This window comes from Henckelia pumila, chromosome 1, assembly GCF_033568475.1.
Source record: "Henckelia pumila isolate YLH828 chromosome 1, ASM3356847v2, whole genome shotgun sequence".
Classification (NCBI taxonomy): Eukaryota; Viridiplantae; Streptophyta; class Magnoliopsida; order Lamiales; family Gesneriaceae; genus Henckelia; species Henckelia pumila.
Genome location: NC_133120.1, coordinates 33378564 through 33386803, shown reverse-complemented (window position 1 = coordinate 33386803; position 8240 = coordinate 33378564). Strand labels below are relative to the sequence as shown.

The window sequence follows — 8240 nt, the reverse complement described above, 5'->3', positions numbered from 1 at the left end:
TCAGGTACTGATGTCGGTCTAGGCCAATTCATAACAGCTTCGATTTTGCTGGGATCGACAGAAATCCCATCTTCAGAAATAATATGACCGAGAAAGACAACTCGATCTAACCAGAATTCGCATTTCGATAGCTTGGCAAACAACTGCTCAACTCGCAAAATCTGCAAGACGATTCTCAAGTGCTCTGCATGGTCAGTACGGTTCTTCGAGTAGATAAGAATATCATCGATGAAAATAATGACGAACTCATCTAAATAACGCTGAAAGATACGTTTCATCAAACCCATAAAAACAGCAGGAGCGTTAGTCAAACCGAACGGCATGACTATAAACTCAAAGTGACCATACCTCGTTCTGAATGCGGTATTAGGAACATCTTCCTCTCGCACTCTCAGCTGATGGTAGCCTGACCTCAGATCAATCTTAGAGTAGACAGAAGAACCCTGCAGTTGATCAAACAAGTCATCTATTCGGGGTAAAGGATATCTGTTCTTAACTGTAGCCTGATTCAATTGGCGGTAGTCGATACAGAGCCGCATAGAACCATCCTTCTTCCGAACGAATAGAACAGGAGCACCCCAAGGCGATACACTAGGTCTGATGTATCCCTTGGCAATAAAATCCTCAAGCTGCTCCTTCAACTCTCTCAATTCAACAAGTGCCATACGATAAGGAGCTTTTGAAATAGGTTGAGTACCTGGCACTAAGTCAATGCTGAATTCGACTTCTCGAATGGGTGGCAATCCAAGAACATCTTTCGGAAACACATCAGCAAAATCTCTAACCACTGGTAAGTCAACCAAAACTGGGCTAGATTTCAGTACATCAACCGCATAAACCAAAAATCCTTCTGCACCTCTCTGTAACAAACGAGTCATAGATAACACTGAAATCAAAGGAATTCTAGATCCAGAACCCTTACCAAAGAATTTCCACTCGTATGCCATTTCAGGTCTGAACCTGACAACCTTCAGAAAATAATCAACTGTCGCCCTGTACTTGGTTAAAGCATCTATCCCGACAATACAATCAAAATCTGACAGTCCAAGTACAATACAGTCGAATTCTAACAAATTTCCCTCAAAACAAAGTTCACAGTTCCTGACTAGTCGGACAGAAACAATTCCTCCACCCAAAGGTGAAGTAACAGCTACTACAGTAGGCAACAATTCAGTTGGCAAAGCATGCAATAACACATATTTCTCAGAGATAAAGGAATGGGAAGCACCTGTATCTATCAAGACATGAGCAGAATGACCGAAAATCGAACAGTTACCTGCTATGACATCGTCAGGTGCTGCCTGAGCCTGATCCTCTGTCAATTCAAAGACTCGTGCTTGCTGTCTCGGAGGCTGATTTGCACTAGAGCTACCTCCTTGTCTGTTCTGCTGTTGCTGGGATTGGAAAGAGTGCACTGCAGACGACTGCCTCTCCGGCTGAGCTGCAGGTCTAGACGAACTCCCACTCTGAGCTCTATCTCTATTACGTTGAGGGCACACTTTAGAGAAGTGTCCCGGTTGCTGACATGTGTTACAATTGCCGAAGACTCCCACACACTGATCCGGTGAGTGTCTTCCTCCACACTTGCTGCAGTACAAGGATGATGACCCAGAACTCGGTCCTGAACCGAATTGCTTTGAACCACTGAAACTGGACGAACTGTTCCCCTGTCTCTTGAACTGTTTACCTCTTGCCTTGTACTGATCCTTTCTGTTTCCCCCACTGTTTCCACCTTCATACCTCTGCTGCTGGTTCTGATGTTGAGGTGGCTGATTCTGGTACTGAGATGGTTGGTTCTGATACTGCCTCTGCTGCTGAGGTGCCCCCTGATTACCTCTTTGCCTCCACAAGCCTGCTTCTGCTCCCTTTGCGTAATTCATGGCATCCGCAAAGTTGCTAGGCCTGTTGGTGTTAACCAACGTGAAGACATTGGGGTTCAACCCGTTGATGAACTGATCTGCCTTAGCTTCTTCATCTCTGGCAATTAGCGGTGCAAAACGCAACAGACTATCGAACTTAGCCACGTACTCTTCAATGTTCAGATTCCCTTGCCTCAGATTTGCAAACTCTGCTCCCTTATCCTTACGATACGAGATATGGAAAAACCGCTTATAAAACTCAGATTTAAAAAGAGTCCAAGTAACCTCTGTACCTCTACTCTCAATTGCTTTCTTTGTCATGATCCACCAGCTCTTAGCACCACCACGCAGCTGATGAATTACTAACCTGATTTGGCGGTCATCTGTGTAGTCAATGGAATCAAACAACTGATCCATATCATCCAACCAACTCTCACAGTCAACTGGATTTTCTGAACCCATCAACAATGGCGGATTGAACGACTGAAACCTCTTCAGCAAGGTTTCCATAGGAGTCGCTGAAGCATCCAACTGATCAACCTCAGTGCTAGCTTGCTCAGTCGCAGGGATAACTGGTGGTGTGTTTCTGTTTATCACTCGACGAGGACCCATCTGATAATCAAAGGTTAGCACACGAGATATCTCAATTGCTACCATCAGTGCCCTTACAACCGCTTGGAATACCGAATACCAGTCGAGAACAGAAACAGTTATATCTCAAGTAGATCATGCTTTATTAATTTAAATCACACAACCATGTAATTCAAATAATGCTCAAACAATAAAGCATGCTCGCATGGAATTAAGTACACAATTAAATATATCAATCACATGCGAGGAGTCATTGCACACAGACTCAATCTACCCCGCTCACTCTAGTTCGACCAAGAATCTTAAGGCTTTGATACCACTTAATGTGAGACCTCGATTCTAATCATCTAATCTCAGAATAAACAATAATTACGCATACAAGATCTAAGATTAAAAGAAAAGTTTTTTTTTTTTTTTTTTTTTACACGGGGTGACGCGCGGGCGCGCCACCCGAGGCGCGGGCGCGCATACAGCCCTGCCCGGGCCTCCGAGAAAGGGAGCAGAACGCGCGGGCGCGCATGGCCTGCTGTTTTAGCTCAAAATAAGGCTCCAAAAGTGCAATCCAACACCCGGAAATGCTCCGACATGATCCAACTAACACTTTTTCAACAACGAAGTACTCAATTACAAGAAAGAGTAGAACATGCATCAATTCTAAGTTTCAAAATCCAAAATACAATTCGAGTTCGAATACAAAACATATCAAGTTCGAGTTCTAACATGCTCCAATCTTAAACTAGATAAACATGCTAATTCGACTTCTAAACCGAGTCTCACTTCTACTACTTGCCCTCGTAGCTAACCATGCCTCTTCTGACTTGTTCATGCCCCACCTGTTGCCAAGTACACATACAAAACAAAGCAACAGCCGGATAACCGGTGAGAACGACATTCCCAGTAAAAGCAACATAACAAGTAATACAAGTAACAAACATGCTTTAAATACAATAACAAAATCAGTAACATCGTAATGAATGCATGTCTTTAAACAGGGATATTAAATCTGATAACGAGGGATTGCAGCTGTGCCTTTGGGATCCCGAGGGTAAGATCACGTAACAACTCACCGACTCTCCCAATCGAGGTGGTGCCACGTATCTCACTCCTCTAGACTTTGAGCAACTATAATGAGTATGCTAGCACCAGACGAAACGACTACGACCTGGGCAACTCAATCATAGTTCCCAAACGTCTAAACAAAAAGGGCGGTTCTGCCCGCTGAAAACAAGATTGGCTCAAGATGAATGCATAGCAGAAACATAAAACATAAGCCAAAACAATCAAACAAAACACAAGTTCCTCATGCTAGAACAAGTGTAGATGCAAGTACGTGATTTCAAAAGGGAAAACTCGAGAACCACAGTCCCGAGTATGCTATCCCGCTGCGATGACTGCTTTTACCTTTCAAAGCAGTAGCTCCAACTCTGGATAAGCTACAAAAGAGATTGTATAAACAACTACACAATCTAACAACAACAAGGCAACGGTTCAAGGAAAACTCTTTATACCGTTCTTCGTCCAACTCTCGACGAACAATGCTGCTAACACAGGGCTCGACAAACTCCAACGAATCTGTAAGAATTCAAGAGTTGATCAACAACCACGATCACTCACACGCCAAGACTTCAATCAATACAAAAACAATTCGAAAACCCAAAACTCAAACCGACGGCATAACGGCTATAAACTGAACAAACCGGAAATGCAGACAGCAGTTCAATACCGATATCAACTCATATCAATGCCCAAAACAACAATAACAAAGCAAACCCATCAATCTAAAAATCCACATTTTCGAAAATGGCTTCCAAAAATCATAACAAATCCGAACGTCGCTCTAATTCAAAACCGACAGATAATAAACGATCAGAACTCTGTCTAGAACAACATACTCAAATCTCGAACGATTCTAACAACATCCAAAAACTAGAATGTATCCGATCGTAGAAGAACTTACAATATAACAGAGCTCTCACTGCAGTGATCGATAATCTGCCTTCAGAAATAAATTCCAACGGCCGGATCGAGCTCGGGATGAAATCTGGAAGCTTGAAGAATCGATTTCTTCAAAAATGGAGGAGGGAGGCGTGAAGAGGAAGGTGATGGAGAAGAGAGTGGGTCCAAAATCCTTATAAATATCTATAAAAACCGATAATTGCGTTTTAGTCCCTGAAAAATCCAATTTTTGCAAAAAGGACCCTGATCAAAATCAAACCGGCTCGAGAACTCTGTAATCTCTGATTAACTCAAATAAATTCCATTAATATAAAAACGGGGCGTTACAAATTTTGTGTGAATTTTGCTATGAGCCCGTGAGTATTGTTCGTTTATGCTTTCTTTGTTTTATAATCAGAGCATGGTGAGATCGAGTCACAAAGCTGTTGTGGTTCTGTGCACTAAGCTCATTAAAGGGTTCTATGGCTCCAAGAGGGTGGATAAAGCTAGTAAGTTTTAGGGATTCGTTATAGATTTGGTGAGCCAGATCTTCCAGGCTGAGCGTCAAGTAAAATCTCGATTGATATCTTGTTTGAGTTGTTTCGATTTTTTCATTATTCTTTTCCTCTGTTGATTATGCTTTGATTTTATTGACTTTCGATTATTTCATTATTCTTTCCTATGTTGATTATGCTTTGATTATATTGACGCTCTCTTCTATGAAACAGTTTTTTTGTAGAATTTCAGGAGAATGATATGTTTATTCCCAAATCTATTTTTTGTTTTTCTCATAATTTAAGTGACGAGATTCTATTTTTGGTGCAGATTGACTTGACTTCACACATTGTTAGCCTTTATTTGACATTAAAGGTGTTCTTTTTTACCCATCTATGCTATGATTTTATTTTATTTGATAAATAGACTAACTTGTGAAAGGATTATCTCCGATCTTCCTTTTGTATAGTCATTCCTCTTATTTTTCAGTTTCTATTGATATGCAAATCTAGACTTTGGTGATCTTCCTGTTGCCAAGGGCCTTGGCTCAACTAGTGTGAGCTAGTGTCGCTACCATGATAACTTTTTATTTAAAATTTGTCGTGTATACTTATCAATGTCCAAATTTATTACCAAATTTGGATAAAATTCCCATAAATATATGTCAGGCTATGGAAACATGATGCTTTACTTTGCTTCACAGTTTTCTGATCCAAAGGTGAGGTTTCACAGTGCTTGGCTTCTTTTTTAACATATTATGCCACATCATTTTTGTGATATTTTCTCTCTTTAGGTAGGATGATTTTGAGTGTAGGTTATTTTGTTTCGGTGACATTGTTAAACAACGAGCAATATTGGAGAAAAGTGGATCATTTGAATCCATAATCAAAAAGTTACTTTGCCTGAAGATGGCCAGGTACTTGTTTTAGATACATTCCAAATGCTAAATAATTAAATCTCTCGAATCTAGTATGCTTATTCCGTGATTTTTCATGGGGCCTAAGATTAGTAGAGAAGACTACACTGAGTGGGTCTGGAACTTCTTCACGGTAAAACGATACATTGTGTAGCTCTGCTGCTTCCCTTTGATTTTACTGCCTATTTTGGATAAAAGTGATGATTTGATGTACACTTGGTGGTGTATTGAATGCATCTGTTTTTGCGATTTGATTTTGACCCTACGATTTCGATGTGACTTCGAACAATATAAATAGAAATTTTATGGGATCTTGATATTTAGTTTTATGTTTTATCTATCTATTTTTTTTATTTAAATCTGGTTATCTCGTGTTTATTTTGTTTTGAAATTTTTATCTAAGCCTTGATGCTTGTCAAACTCACTTAGTCTCGTGATGTCGTGTGCATTGTCTCCTCAACAGGTATGGTAAAAGTGCAACCATTATTTATTTCTCTATTTGTTTATGCTTCTTGTTCATTTTTTATATTTTTTTTCTCATTCCACTGCCCCCAGTTATTTTGTCACTCGTGTATGCCTTCTGCTGGGGTGCTAACTAGCTGTATCTTGAATAATTTTCTAGCATCTTTTACTTTTTCATGCGCTTGCTTAGATCTCTTAAATATAATTTTTTAAACTTCTTTTCTTTCATTTAAATATAATTTTTTCTTGTTTATTTTAGTGCAAGCATGTAAAATTGTCTCCAATTTCTCATATGTTCATGAAGGCTTTAAATTTCAAGTCTTTATGGCTAATGGTTTATCCTTGATTAGCAAGGTATGATAACCACGTCTCCTTTCACGTTCACTCTCTCCCTAATAATTAAAATTTACTTTATGAACTACAAGTGAATATTAATTTTTTTTTGGTCATTTTGATGTTTAGGTAAGCTCACTACAAATGTTTTTGTCTTGTGCAGATGGTTCCCATGGGTCAGTTGTCAATGAAGAAATTAGCAATTGTTGGACATGGTGGAAAACTGTGGAGATGGAAGAAGAGTCATCATCAGTGGTTAGGCAAAAACCCTGGAGACTTTCAGAATTGATTAGACAGCGATGAAACAATCATGCGTGCTAGGCCTCGCACACAAGCTCTTTCCAATGTCGTGTATAGAAAAGGTCACTAGCTTGCCGGCATACAATTTGCTTATTTGATACACTGAAATGCAGGGGAGGTACAGTTGGCAATTGGGAAGTTGCCTGTATCTTTTTTTGGTAAAAATGAGTATGGAAGGAAAACATATATTTAGACCTTCAGGATCTTGTACATATGTACTCGTCTGTGGCAACTTTTGTGAAATTTTAAGGGCTGGCATTCCATCTACCACAGCATTTCTGATGCATCATCACCTGCAAAGGAAATTCTATCAAATTTACAGTGTGTGTGTGTGTCAAATGTTCATTTTTCTTATTATTACCTTCTACTTTTTTACCACTTCTGCAAGGTTTTTTTTTCTTGATCTTTACCATTTGGAGGCTGATTTGCCCAGTGTATATTTGTGTGTAACCACAGAATGCGGTGCGAATCACTTAAGTTTTAGAAAAGATTGTTCTTTTATCAACGTGTGTTAAGTATTGAGCGTTTTGCTGTAAATTGTAATAGGTGGTGATGGACCCATGGAAAGAATCACATGATTCCTCAAGATGTGAACTACATATGAGTGTAAGCTCTCTCGATACCTTGATGTTTTATTTGGTGATTTTGATATTTAGGTAGGGTTATTAAGCTCTTAAACAAATTATATACTTGTTTAGGAACTACAAGTGAATATCAATTTCATGATTACATCTTGATTCATGATGAGTGCAAGACGAAAAATCTTTAAGGTATTAAAATTGAGCTTTTCCACTTCTGGTGCCTATTCTCTCTTATCTTCCGAATAATCAATGGACATTTTGAATTTAGACATAATCATGCTAGTACGTATGAGAAAGCTGTGTCAAATTTAAGGTTTGTCGATATCTATTTGTTCGTTGTGATATTGAACCCGCACTGTGGACAAGGTTGGTTGTTTCTGTCTCACCTAATTTATTTACTTTATTGACTTGTATCTTTAGTTTTTATGGATTTTGATGTATCTTATGTATCAAGCCTATAGTCTCGTAAATTTTTTTACATTCAAGTGACTTCACCAAAAAAACAATACATGTTTACTTGTTTTCGAAAGATAATGACATTCTTATTGACATTGAATTATCTTTTTGTACATTTTAGTTTGCAGGATCCATCAAGATTCAATATTAAACCAAGATCCAAGATCAATTTGATAAAGTTAGAAGTGAATGAAGTGAATTTGTCGACTCCTATGTAGGTGCCTAAGTGTGTCATGCACGTTGGAATAATACTTCGTTTTGTCTAAATAGATACAATTTTAGTTTTGTGGAAATACTTGTGGATACATGTAT

At 38.9% G+C, this 8240-nt stretch overlaps 1 long non-coding RNA gene across 1 annotated transcript; it reads left to right on the top strand.

Annotated features, from left to right (window-relative positions):
- Positions 1 to 6762: 6762 nt before the first annotated feature.
- Positions 6763 to 7842, top strand: LOC140876330 (uncharacterized). Its single transcript, XR_012148745.1, has 4 exons — positions 6763 to 6953; positions 7438 to 7497; positions 7590 to 7661; positions 7741 to 7842. It is a non-coding gene; the product is annotated as an uncharacterized lncRNA (long non-coding RNA).
- The last annotated feature ends 398 nt before the right edge of the window (positions 7843 to 8240 follow it).